The 14,298-nt window shown below is 47.7% G+C and overlaps 1 long non-coding RNA gene across 1 annotated transcript in view; it reads right to left on the reverse strand.

Annotated features, from left to right (window-relative positions):
* Window positions 1-13,615, reverse strand: part of LOC135410388 (uncharacterized) — a 162,100-nt gene extending 148,485 nt beyond the window's left edge. Inside the window, exon 1 of the long non-coding RNA XR_010428655.1 lies at window positions 13,273-13,615. This is a non-coding gene — a long non-coding RNA (uncharacterized LOC135410388). The remainder of the gene's footprint in view (window positions 1-13,272) is intronic.
* Window positions 13,616-14,298: the final 683 nt, after the last annotated feature.

Here is a 14,298-nt window from a genome sequence, read left to right on the forward strand (position 1 = left end):
AACAGGATTTGGAAACAGAGTCGTTATTATTTCGGTTTTGTTTTTAGTTTTGGGTTTTCTTGTATCCTTCAAAAGAATCGGGTCCCTTCCTGGGTTTTTAGAAGTCAGCAGCAAAACTGTCTCACTTGGGAGCAGCAGCGTTGGGAGCTTGGTTTGTGGTTGGTGACATAGACATTGTCATCTGCTGTGTCTGTGGTACCACTTGTAAGTGTTAATGGGAAAAAGCAATTCCATCCAAAGTGAAAAGCAAAGTCTGAGTGCCTACACGGAGCACTGCTTGGATTTGGACTGGATGAGACAACTCTGATGAAGAGCCCTTCCCTCCACCAGGAATCGGTCATACTTTGTACTGGAAAGGGATAGGAGGAGGTTAAAAATAAAGGAGTGGAGCAAATAGACCTCAAGGAAGCCCAGAAATCCAGTTTCTTCAGTAGTAGGTGAGGAATAAAGGCTAAGACAGAGAAGCTGGCACTGTGTCAGAGGAACAGAATGCAGAAAGTGGATGGAAGGGGTTTGGTTGAGATTTTTAATGGATAAAAAGAGCCCTTTGTCCATTCCCTTTGAAAATTAATGCAGCTCAAGCTGGAGAGATGTGTTAAGATGGTGGATTGTTTCTGCCTGCATCCTCTGAATACCTGGAGTGACAGGAGAAGGGGGAAAGGCCTCAAAGTGAAAGAGAAGTAGGGTTAAATGGGATATTAGGAAGAAAATCCTGACTGTGAGGGTGGTGAGGCCCTGGCACAGGTTGCCCAGAGAAGCTGTGGCTGTCCCATCCCTGGATGTGTCCAAGGCCAGGTTGGATGGAGCTCTGAGCAACCTGGGCTAGTGGAAGGTGTCCCTGCTCATGGCAGGGGGTGTTTCTGGGCGATCTTGAAAGTCCCTTCCAAACCAAGCCATTCCATAATTCCATGATGGGGGCAGCCAGGGGAAGCTCTCACCATCCCTCTCTGGCTTGCCCCAGGTTTCTCTGCCTGGTGTTCCAGTCTTCCATCAGCTGCAGCCTCAGCATCAGAGTATGGCAGAGGCCCCAGGAGCTTTGTCTCTGGTCTTCACCCACAGGCAATAAAGCCATAAACCCACCACTCCTGTCCCCTGCTCCCTTCTCTGGGAGGATTTCTTGTCAGAGCCAAACTTAATTCCTATTCATCTGAAGTTAAATCTGGAGCAGAAAACAGCTCATTACCCCAGCAGAAAACAGCTCCTTCATTACCCCAGTCTGGGGCTCCAATACACGATTGCTGGGGAGACAATTGTTTTACCTATTTAAATATCTCCATTTTGAGCTTTTACTTTGCTCCAGTGCTTCTTTAGTCCCAATATTTGGAGCAATCCATGCTCCTCAGGGGAAAAAAAAAAGAAAGAGAGACAATTTGATATAAAATGACAACAATTCAACACAGTTTGGACTCTTAGAAAGGTGAGACTTTTCTCTTTCTTCCCTCACCTCACCTCCATCTTAGCTCAGCTTTTGGCATTATTCAGTCTTGCAAAAAGACCTCCTTCGTCACTTCCGTGCCTGCTGCCAGCTCTTCACCATCCTCTACCTTCCTATGTCATCACTTGATAAAGTCACAACATTAATTGCTGGGTGAAACCATATTTCTCTCTGTGGTGAATGATTTCTTGAAGAAACACTTTCAATCAGTAGCAAGTGTTCTTCTGTTGGGAGGGTTGCTGGGTGCTCAACCACTTATGTCCCTGCCTGTCTGTGACTCCAGGAAACCAGCTTTAAAATCATAATTCAGCTGTAATTTATATATATGCAGCTCCAAGAACTTAAAAGCATTTTTGCTGCCATCAGCTGTGGGAAGAGTAGGAAGATATGAGAAAATATAGGAATGTCTTCTGAATTTCACTAGAAACCCTAATAGGGATTGTCTGGCTCTCCGTCCAGCTGGTTTCACACGAGCTGTTTGCTGAAGGACAAGCAGAGGGAGAAACCCTTAATTGCATCCACACTGGCTGGTTTTCGGTCAGCAAATTTCCATCACTCCAGTCAGGATTGAGGGAGGGAGAGCTGCTGCATCCCCAGCTACTGAGCCCTTCTTTCCATCAGCTTATTAGCAAGGTTTTTTGGGCATCCATCCCCCATTTTTACCTTCTTTTGTTCTATTTCATGAAACCATAGAATGGTTTGTGTTCGAAGGCACCTTAAAGATCATCTCGTTCCAACTCCCCTGCCCCAGGAGGGTTGTTACTAGAAAAGGGATCTGCCCCCAGAGGGTGGTGGACACTGACCAGGCTCCCCAGGGCAGTGGGCACAGCACCAAGGCTGACAGAGCTCAAGAAGTGTTTGGATGATGCTCTCAGGCACATGGTGTGACTGCTGGGGATGGTCCTGTGCAGGGACAGGAATTGGACTTGATGATCCTTGTGCATCCCTTGCAACTCAGCATGTTCTGTGATTCTGTGACCTTCCATTACCCCAGGTTGCTCAGAGCCACACCCAGCCTGGCCTTGGACACTTCCAAGGATGGGGCAGCCATAATTTCTCTGGGCAACCTGTGCCAGTGTTTTGCCACCCTCACAGTAAAGAATTTCTTCCCAATACCCCATCTAACCCTACCCTCTATCAGTGTGAAGCCATTCCCCCTTGTCCTGTCACTCCAGGTCCTTGGAATTAGACTGAAAGACAGCGGAGCTTCACATATCAGTCCTGCAAATGTTACACCGATTCTTCTCAGTTCTTCCAGCAGAATTTTTATTTTCTCCAATCGTCCCTCTGTGCTGTGCTCTGTAATTCCATTTCTCACAGCCTTATTAGTTTTGTCAGCAAGGCTTTTAACTTCTAGTTTTTGCAACCACGAGTCCCAGTCCCCAGCAAATGGAGGGGATGTTAAAACCCAGGCTAAGAAACTCAGTCTCCAAGGCAAAGCTCCCGTTAATTCCGTGTGGCCAGTCCTTTTTGGAATGGATCTCACATAAAAATGTATGGGTAACACACACTCTTAAGTGCTTTAAGAAATGGAGAATGATGTAGAAAGGCTTTAGGGCTCCCCTTTTCTTTCTCTTCCTCCTTGTGTTCCTTACTATATGACAGCAAATAAGAGCTATCTCGAAAACAATTAATTAGAGAGATAAACGATCTGTAAATACACTGTAGAGCTGTGCTCTTAAATACACAAAATTTTAAAACAGAGTCCCTGAAGACAGTTCCAATCTGTTTTGCTTTACGGCTACTTTTAGGAAATAAGTAAAATATGCAAAGAACCACACTCAGCTGATATCTCACTAAAGATTTAAAAGGCTCTGTCAAAAACTATCACCACAAACATTTGTGAAAGTTTTTTTCCTTCTAATTTCCAGTGGGACAGTTGAAAAAATTCTCTGTGAGAAAATGTCCCGTCTTTGATGGGAACTGTTGATTTCAGAAAGTCTGATCCCGGAGAAGGTGCTGGGTCTACATGAACCCTGATGCTTGTTAGCAGCTGAGGGAGAAGAGCTGCTGAAATTCTCCCTTTGCATCTCTTTTGGTCCTTGTTTTTCTTCCCTCTTTAACACCATTTTGTACAGCATTAAACAGCAGGATCTGTGGTGACAGCTCTGCCCCTCTGCTCTGGTGAGACCCCCCCTGCAGAGCTGCTCCAGCCCTGGGGAACAGCCCAGCAAGGACATGGAGCTGCTGGAGAGAGTCCAGAGCAGGAACCAAGAGGATCCCAGGGCTGGAGCAGCTCTGCTGGGAGGAAAGGCTGGGAGAGGTGGGATTGTTCAGCCTGGAGAAGAAAAGCTTTGGGGGGACCTGACTCTGGCCTTGCAGGACCTGAAGGGAGTGACAAGAAGGATGGAGAGAGACTGTTTAGGAGGGTCTGGAGTGACAGGACAAGTGGGAATGGATTCAAAGAGGCAGAGAGTTGGGGTAGATGGGATACCAGGAAGAAATTCTTCCCTGTGAGACTGATAGGCACTGGCACAGGTTGCGCAGAGCAGCTGTGGACCCCTGGAAGTGGAAGAAAGGAGGAAAGAAAGAAGAAAGAAGAAGAAAGAGGAAGAGGAAGAAGAAGAAAGAAGAAGAAGAAAGAAGAAGAAGAAGAAGAAGAAGAAGAAGAAGAAGAAGAAGAAGAAGAAGAAGAGGAAGAAGAAGAAGAAGAAGAAGAAGAAGAAGAAGAAGAAGAAGAAGAGGAAGAAGAAGAAGAAGGAAGAAGAGGAAGAAGAAGTGTTGCATATTAATGTAATCTAAAGAAGACACTCCCTGGCAGGTAGGTGGCAAGCAGCCAAATCTGTTTATTTCAAAGAAAGGTGCCTCCTTATAATCTCTCTGGAGGACATGTGACTGCCTGACCAATGTTAGCACAGCACAGCACACATTGCTCCTGTGCCCCAGGAGGCTGTCCAGGCACTTCAAGTCCCAGAATGCACCCTTTGCATCCCTGGGACACATGCCTACATCTCCCCCCATCCAATTATTTAAGACGAGTCACAAAAACAGTGCAATAACAACAGTGCAAATATCAGAACATTACCTTATACAACTCCCATAGCATTGCAGTGACCCAGCACACCATTCACTCTGGTTCTTTAACAGCTTATATATCTATTGAAAATGTTTTCCTTAACCTTTTAAACCTGTTTGTATTTCCTTAAACCCTTATTTTCTTAAGCAGTATGGTGTAATTTGGAAAATCAGCTTTCTTAACCTAAGGACCTTGGCCCAACTGTGTAGTACCTATAAACTTATAACCTTTATTTTTCTCAGGGTTTATATAAACAGGAAAATTCAACTTTATTTCAAAAGCAAGCTAAACACAGTAAACTAAATTCTCCTTATGTGACCATGTGGTTGAGGTAGAGATACTCTTATGAGGTGTTTGGTGTTTGAGGTGCTTTATCCATTCACACAACTCTTTTATTCACTCACACACACTCACACAGGTGGCCACCACCTCACTCTCCACATACACACTCGTGGGTTTTTGTGTCAACTCTGCATTTTGCCACATTGGTCATCTTCATGTAATGTAAATGTAAACATCATCACCAAATGGTAAACATAAGTGTGATTTTGGACTCTGCATTACTCTGGTTCTTGCTGCTGTGGGGGTGTACCTAGGTAAGGTCTGACACATCTGGAAGGAACCCATTTCAGCTCTTTTCCTATAGACACACATGCATAACCCCTCCCTCACGTCACAAGATCTACCAGTCCTATCCACTGTCCCGAAATTAGATCCCTTATCATGACTGGTGGTTTGGGAGAGGAGAATGCCTGAGGTCTGTGTTGCCTTTCCTGCCGTTTTTTTTTTCAGCACTGTCACAAATTAAAAAATTGATGACATATGTTGCTTTCCACAGACGCTCTTGTGGGCTACAGATGGATTCCCCCTTCCTTTGTTTAAGCAACATGTCTTTTAAGGTGTGATGTGCCCTTTCTACTCTGGCCTGTCCTGTAGGTGAATGTGGGATGCCTGTAGAGTGAGAAATCCCCCAATTTGACTGGAAGGTTCTTACCTTTTCTGATATGTAAGCTGGTCCATTGTTGAACTTAATCTGCTTTGGGGTACCCAGTTTTGCAAAACAGCTGAGCCAGTGCCTTATCACATCTGTGTCCACCAAGCCTGTGAATCTATGCCCATCTATTTGGCACATCACCTTAGGCTGTGTTGTTGTAATGGCCCTTGCCCAATAGCTTTGTGTCTTGCCTGTGCTTCCAAAAGCCCCTGAGTCCCTCTCCCCCTCCCCAGCAGGAGATGTGCTGAAAAACGGGATCAATTGGGCAATCTTTTCTCCTTTAGGGATGTGACAGGGGGATGCTGGGGTCCATGCCATTATTTGAATCTCACTGTGGGAGTCTGAGTCTATCACTCCAGGCAGAACAAACAAACCCATCCTAGTGGTTGATGATCCCCCTATCAACAGTGCATGTACCCCTGGGGCCAACGGTCCCCAAACCCCTGTAGGAATTAACACTCCAGCAGTAGATGTTATAGTTCCTGGTTCTCTGCTGGATAAATCCAGCCCAGCACTGGCTGTGGTGGAGGGATACAGATCACCAGCCTGTTCTCCTGAGCCAAATTTGTTTGTTGTATCGGGGTGCACGACCTCGTCCCCCATCTCCAGTTTCCCTGCTGTGAAGAGTTTTTTGACCCCCGCTTCCCTTGCTGACACTTTTGGCCCTCTGGTGTGGGGGTTTTCTTAGGGCAATCCCTTTGAAAATGATCAGCAGCACCACAGCTAGAGCAACCGCTTTTAGGTCTTCCCCCCTCCTGCACTCTCAGCTGGGTGCTTAAGGCTGTAGCCAGAGAAGCAGTTGGGTGTTCGACCCACCCAACAGCCTGGCAGGCTCAAACTATCTCAGCAATGCTGCAGTTTTCCCTTTTAGGGAGAGTTTGCAAAGCTCTTTTACAATCTGCATTCGAGTTCTCATATGCCAGTTGCTTCAAAAGCATTTCTCTAGCTCCATCATGCTCAATTGGCCTGTTTAAAGCAGCCTGCAGCCGATGGAGAAACTGAGAGAAGGGTTCAGTAGAACCTCCTAAAACCTTTGTGAAGGACAGATTGCTGTCTCTGTCTGTACTTGGGAGTTTTCTCATTGCTCTTAAAGCCAGTTTTGCAATCACTTCATCAATTTCTCGGGGGTAGCCTGCTTGTGAGTCTACTGTGGCAAAATCCCCTTCTCCTGTTAAGTGATTGCATGTTAGGCCTGCTTGTGGATTATTTGCATACACTGCACAATTCTCCCAAAAATCCATCAATCATACGCTGTACTGTGACTGGAATCGTGTCTGGCTTTTATTTTTCAGACCCCCACTAATGGCACCCAACGTGCAGCTGGACATGTTAATGAAGGGGACAACCTCTGTTAATTGGGGAGTTACACGAGTTTTTACTGCAATTTCCAAAGAGTTAATTTTTCTTCAAGCAGGATTCCATGGGAGATAGAGGGATTACCGAGGTTTAGACATGGTTTTAACAATCATCTCCAAAAGTCCTTTCTTCAATCTGCTTGGAGCCAGGTTTCTATCTCTGGGTTGCACATCAACAGTTCTCAGGACAAGGGTCCAAATTTCTTGAGATCACCAGATGTTTGTCAGCCTTGTTTTCCAAGGTTTGTGATTCAAATTTACCGAGCCTCCTTTTGCTGAGAGCTGGTTTTTGTCCCCTTCAACTGTGTATTTGTTAGGACCAGTTTCAGCAAAGTTTTCCAATCCTGTGGGGTAAAGACATAAGCTGAACTCAGTGTACCCAAATATGCAAACACATTAGTCGAGGAAACACCCGCTTCTCTTACTAACTGCCTCAGTTCCTTTGTTACCTCATAAGGCAAAGGCTGGAACTGAGGGGCCTGACGCTGGCGGAATATGACTGGACGTGCATGAATCACTTGCCAATCTCCCACCTGCATCGCTTCCTTGTGGCATCTACCCCACCAGTCCACCCATCTCCCCGTGCCCGCTCTCTCGCTCTCTCCCGGGGAGCCCATCTCCGGTCTCTCCTCATCATCTGTGCAGATCCTTCCCCGAATTTAAATCTGTTCGGGTTGCACGTGGTATATTCCCCCCGCTTTGTGTGTGTCTGTGTTGTGGATTTGGGCTGTGGTTCACAGCCTGGCTGGGGGGTTGGGTATTGGTGCGGGTTGGGTGTTCTGTTCATCTTTGTGCTCTGTGTAATACATCCACGATAATGGACCGTGCAGGGATGCTGTTATTAGCTTGGACATCACTTGCTCTGGCCTTATCTCCCATGAGTTTTTTGACCTTATCCTAAATTTCTATATTTAGAGCTTCCAACAATGGATTTTATCCGTTTCATAAGTTCTGTTAACTCTGCACGTGCGATTTGTATTTGATATGATCCTAACAAGAGGCACAGAGCCTCTGTGTCCTTGCCTGTTTCTGTAGAGGAGTTGTTTCCCACTTTAGCGTTACCTTCCCTACCCGATTTCGGGCCCCATGTGTGTGCTGGCTTTGTTTGCGACTTCTAAGATTTTACTTTCGATTTTGACTGGAGCTGCAGCTTTTCCCATTCCTTGGTAACTCCGGCGTCTCGCTGCGGCAATGAGGGCGACTCCTCGCTGTCTCTGCAGGCGGCAGCGAAGGCGATTCCCACTCCCTCTGTGGCGGCAGATCCCACAGAGCGGCCCCGAGTGGTGACGGCAGCGGTGGCGGCCCCGGGCAGCAGCTTCTCCCTCCACCCATCCATCCCTCCACCCATCCATCCCTCCACCCATCCCTCCACCCATCCATCCCTCCCTCCATCCATCCCTCCATCCATCCCTCCGCCCATCCCTCCGCCCATCCATCCCTCCCTCCACCCATCCATCCCTCCACCCATCCATCCCTCCACCCATCCATCCCTCCACCAATAAAGAGACAGGACTCGGCAGGTCCAGCTACGTAGCTTTATTTCATAATAGCTGCCTGAACAATTCAGTGCAGTGCAACAAACAGTAACCGCGAACCGCAGGAGGCTTCCAGGAACAGCAAGTCCCAGAGTGGACTTGAAGACGACGCAAGAAGAGGAAGGAAGAAGAAGAAGAAGACGACGCCGAAGAAGATGAGGAAGAAGACCAAGAAGAAGAAGAAGAAGATGAAGAGGAAGAAGAAGAGGAAGAAGATGATGAGGAAGAAGAAGAAGAGAGAAAAAAATCGGTCTGGCCGATGGGAACTCCAGGATCCTGGGAGTTCTTTCCTCCTGAGGTCCACCCGTGGGGGGCGGAGGAGGCCGAGGAGGCCTGCAAAGAAGGAGGAAGATGGAGAGAGAAAGAGAGAGAGAGAGAGAAGTAGCCGCTGCAGGGGAGCAGCTGAGATGGGCTGAGCTCTGCACCCCTTATATACCCCTGGGGCAGGGCGGGGTCTGGGATGTCACAAAGGCCTCTGGGCACACCCATGTCCCACCTCACAAAGGGCCCTGGAAGGCGCCCCCGTGTCACAAAGGGCCACCCCCGGCCCCCCATGGACAGCGGGACCGCCTGGACCCGGCCCGGGGCAGCCCTGGCACTTGTGGCCTTGCAGGCCCTGCTGTGCCCAGGGGGGTCACCATGATGATCAGAGGGATGGAGCAGCTCTGCTGGGACAAAAGGCTGGGAGAAGGCTCTGGGGTGACCTAATTGTGGCCTTCCAGACCTGAAAGTGTCAACACGAAAGATGGAGAGAGACTATTTGCAAGGGCCTGGAGTGACAGGGCAAGGGGGAAATGGCTTCAAAGTGACACAGAGTAGGGTCAGATGGGATATTAGGAAGAAATTCTTGGCTGTGAGGGTGGGGAGGCCCTGGTCCAGGTTGTCCAGAGAAGCTGTGGCTGCCCCTGGATCCCTGCAAGTATCCAAGGTCAGGTTGGAGGGGGCTTGGAGCAACCTGGGCTAGTGGAAGGTGTCCCTATGCACAGCAGTGGAACAGGATAATCTTTAAGGTCCCTTCCAACCCAGGCTATTCTATGATTCCATAGCTGTCTATACAGATCTGTGTGTATATACACATGTGCATGTGCACTGTTATACACAAATAATGGATGAAACAAGAGACAAAAGAGGGGGGCACAAGTCAGCAGGCTCAGAGCAGTTCCAAGTCTTTGGGCCTGCAAAAATTACACATTTGTGCTTGCATATCAAACAGTGTCCTTTGCCCTCTTCTGCCCTGGTCACTGCTTAATAAGACTTATTCAACATCTGTCTTAAGAGCTGACTGTGCAACAATGTGCACAGGAGAGTTAAAAGGATCATGGAAGGGTTTGGCTTGGAAGGAACCATAAAGTTCATTCCAACCCCCCTGCCATGGGCAGGGACACCTTCCACTAGATCAGCCTACTCCAAATCCCATCCAACCTGACCTTGAACATTTCCAGAGATGGGGCGCCCACAACCTCTCCCAGCAACCTGTCCCAGGGTTTCAACCCCTCGTCCTAAAAATTCTCTTCCTTATATCCAGTCTAAATCTACCCTCAGTTTGAAGCCATTACCCCTTGTCCTGTTGCAACTGGCCCTGCTGAAACATTTGTTTCTATTTTTCTTGAAAGCCCCTTGAAGTACTGAAGCTACAGTATCCAGCAGCTGGAAACCCTCAGGTTTCCAGAAGAGATACTGTTCACAGGTTTCAGAATAAATAAGTTCAATAAAAAGAAGACCAGGGATTTTGATTCAGCACTTTTTTTTCCATTAAACACTAAGGGAAACACCAACATACCCTTCCTGGGTTTTTAGAAGTCAGCAGCAAAACTGTCTCACTTGGGAGCAGCAGCGTTGGTAGTTTGGTTTGTGACTGGTAACAATGGCTGGTAAAAAAGACATTGTCATCTGCTGTGTCTGTTGGTAAGTGTTAATGGGAAAAGGCAATTCTATCCAAAGTGAAAAGCAAAGTCTGAGTGCCTACACGGAGCACTGCTTGGATTTGGACTGGATGAGACACCTCTGATGAAGAGCCCTTCCCTCCACCAGGAATCGGTCATACTTTGTACTGGAAAGGGATAGGAGGAGGTTAAAAATAAAGGAGTGGAGCAAATAGACCTCAAGAAAGCCCAGAAATCCAGCTTCTTCAGTAGTAGGTGAGGAATAAAGGCTAAGACAGAGAAGTTGGCACTGTGTCAGAGGAACAGAATGCAGAAAGTGGATGGAAGGGGTTTGGTTGAGATTTTCAATGAATAAAAAGAGCCCTTTGTCCATTCCCTTTGAAAATTAATGCAACTCCATCTGGAGAGATGTGTTAAGATGGTGGATTGTTTCTGCCTGCATCCTCTGAATACCTGGAGTGACAGGACAAGGGGGAAAGGCCTCAAAGTGAAAGAGAGTAGGGTTACATGGGATATTAGGAAGAAATTCCTGACTGTGAGGGTGGTGAGGACCTGGCACAGGTTGCCCAGAGAAGCTGTGGCTGTCCCATCCCTGGATGTGTCCAAGGCCGGGTTGGATGGAGCTCTGATCACCCTGGGCTAGTGGAAGGTGTCCCTGCCTATGGCAGGAAGTTGGAATTTGATGATCTTTAAGGTCCCCTCCAACCCAAACCGTTCTGTGATATTCAGTAACTTTTAGGCTTCTAGGTTTTGCTTTGACAGATCCATGTCTTCGTTAAAATAAATGTATGGCAAGGAGGCGGGACCTCCAATGGAAGAAAAACTCCTCCCTCCCAAAAAACTATGCAAATTTGGAATGCTGACACTTTTGAGCGAGGTGTCAAAATGGAATAGCAGCTTACTAAAAACAGAGCAAAACAGAACAAAACAACAACCATACAATAACAGCAAACTGAACTGCCTTTGGCCAAGTAACCTTTGACTCTGTGGGCAGTGTCTCCATGGCCTGGGGTGTCCCTCAGGGCTCTGCCTTGGCCCCGCGGCTCCTCAGGGCCTTGGGCAGGGACAGGCAGTGGCACCAGTGCACCCTCAGCACAGGGACAGGGGACGGGCAGCTGAGCGGGGCAGGGGACACCACGGAAGGACGGGGCCATCCAGAGGCACCTGGACAAGCTGGACAAGTGGCACCACCAGAACCTCATGAGGTCCCACAAGGCCACGTGCCAGGTGTGCCCCTGGGTCGGGGCAATCCCAGAGTCACTGAATCACCAAGGTTGGCAGAGACCTTCAGCATCATCCAGTGCCACCCTCACCCAGCACCTCCAAAATCACCCCTAATCCATGTCCCCACCTCCAGACACCTCTGGAGCACTCCCCAGATGGTGACTCCACCACCTCCCTGGGTAATTTATTCCAATGCCTGACCACTCTTTTAGCAAAAATTAGTCAGCCTAAAATACAGACTTTTAGACTAGTTGAAAAGAAATAAAATCTTTTCCAACAGCCTTTTTAAGATAACTTCGTGGTCGTTGTATTCCAAGGGAAGACTTCAGGAATTAAAGTTTTAGCATACCTAAAAGAAAGTACAATACTATGTAACAAAGCAACTACGTTCAAGGAAATCTTTATTTTTATAAAGATCAGAGATCTCCCTTAACAGGAACTTGATGAAATTTCATTACAAACCAAATATCCAAACTTTGGTCTCCAGTTTCAAGATCTTTCCCTTATCCAAGGATCCATTCAGGGCAGTTTTTAATTCAATCAGATTGATGTCATGCAAGGGCAGAAAATAAGGATAGCAGAGAAGAAAACCAAAGGAATGGAAAACATATTGATATAACAAGGATCCAAATTTCCTACTCAGATCCTTTTTGTGTTTTGAAGTTTCCCTGTGTGCTGTCCCATTCCTGAGAAGGGCTGGTCAAGAGGGAGACAGGGTCAGGAAATCTGGAGAAGAGTCCTGTTCCCTCAGGTCCTGATCTCGGTTCAGTGTAAGCAGGGACAGGACCCAGGGAAGGGCTGGAGCTGGGACAGGGCAGGCTCAGGGTGGATCTCAGGACAAGGTTCTTCCCCCAGAGGGTGGTGGGCACTGCCCAGGCTCCCCAGGGCAGTGGGCACGGCCCCAAGGCTGCCAGAGCTCCAGGAGGGTTTGGACAACGCTCTGAGGGACAGGAGGGGATTGTTGGGGTGTCCTGGGCAGGGCCAGGGCTTGGGCTTGGTGATCCTTGAGGGTCCCTCCCAACTCAGGATATTCTGTGATTCCCTGATTATTTCTGCTGCCAACACCAGCCTTGCTCCTGAGATGGACCCGGAACAGAGGAGCAGGATTGGAAAACTCAGCATCTTTTCTGACCAGGTTGTGCTGACCCAGCCATAAGGGAAAGGGAGCAGCCGAGAGTGGTAAATGCTTGTGGTGGGAAGGAGCGACGAGAGTCAGAGAGTCCACAAACCATGGGAATTGTTTGTTAAACATGTATAAACTTTTATTAATAGATTTGATGAATAATAATTTTAAAAATATTGCATATATTTATACTTCATTGTTATATATTATGTATTATTATATATTACATTTATCTAATATATTGAACACGTAACACTGAATTAAATTTATCAAAAGAAAGAAATAGAGAAAGACAGAAAAGGGGGAAAGAAAAAAAGAGAAAAAAATAAAAAGAAAAAGTGAGAAAGAGAGAAAGGAAAAAAGAAAACAGCAAAAAGAAAAAAGAAAAAAGAAAGCAAAAAGAAAAATGAAAAAAGAAACAAAACAGAAAAAAAAAGAAAAAAGCAAAAAGGAAAAACGTAAAAAGAAAAACAAAAAAAGAAAAAAGAAAAAAGAAAAAAGGAAAAAAAAGGAAAAAGAAAAAAGAAAAAGAAAAAAAGAAAGAAAAAGAAAAAAGAAAAAGAAAAAAGAAAGAAAAAAAGAAAAGAAAAGAAAGAAAGAAGGAAAGAAAGAAGGAAAGAAAGAAGGAAAGAAAGAAGGAAAGAAAGAAGGAAAGAAAGAAAGGAAGGAAGAAAGGAGGGAGGGAAGGAGGTAGAAAGATATGTTACCAGAAGGAGGTGTTGATCCAGCTGATGGATGTTAATCCTGGTCCCAGCGTCGATCCACATGATAGGATGGTTAATCCTTGTCCCAGCATCTATCCACAGGATAGGATGGTTAATCCTTGTCCCAGCATGGATCCCTACCCTCATGCTGGGATGTTAATCCTGGTCCCAGTGTCCATCCAGCTGGGTGGGTCTGGCCGATGGGAAGCCCAGGATCCTGGGGGTTCTTTGCCCATCCTGTGGAAGCCTGAGGTCCATCCGCGGGGGGCGGAGGAGGCAGAGGAGGCCTGGGCGGGCTTCTCCTCATCCATGGCCATTGTCCTGTTCCTCTGCATTGCCCTGTTCCTGCCCATTGCTGTCGTCCTGTCCTGCAAAGACAGGGAGAGGGCGAGTGAGGGCGAGAGAGTAAGAGAGAGAGAAGGAGCTGCTGCTGCTGGGGAGCAGCTGGGATGGGCTGAGCTCTGCACCCCTTATATACCCCTGGGGCAGGGCGGGGTCTGGGATGTCACAAAGGTCTCTGGGCACACCCATGTCCCACCTCACAAAGGGCCCTGGAAGGTGCCCCCATGTCACAAAGGGCCACCCCCGGCCCCCCATGGACAGTGGGACCGCCTGGACCCGGCCCGGGGCAGCCCCGGCACTTGTGGCCTTTGCAGCCCCTGCTGTGCCCAGAGCCCTGCGGGGCTTTGACCACGGTCCCACACGACCCCCGCTCTCCACAGGGCACAGCCCGGGCTTTGCAGGCTGGGCTGGCCGGAGCAGCAGGAATTGGCCCTGTGGCCATGCCAGGGAGCTGTGGGCAGTGTCTCCATGGCCTGGGGTGTCCCTCAGGGCTCTGCCTTGGCCCCGCGGCTCCTCAGGGCCTTGGGCAGGGACAGGCAGTGGCACCAGTGCACCCTCAGCACAGGGGCGGGGGACAGGGGCTGTTGGAATAACAAGAAGCATCATAAAATCTGCTGAAAAAAACAGGATTTGGAAACAGAGTCGTTATTATTTTGGTTTTGTTTTTAGTTTTGGGTTTTCTTGTAT

The sequence above is a fragment of the Pseudopipra pipra genome, chromosome 2, assembly GCF_036250125.1.
Source record: "Pseudopipra pipra isolate bDixPip1 chromosome 2, bDixPip1.hap1, whole genome shotgun sequence".
NCBI classification, from domain to species: Eukaryota; Metazoa; Chordata; class Aves; order Passeriformes; family Pipridae; genus Pseudopipra; species Pseudopipra pipra.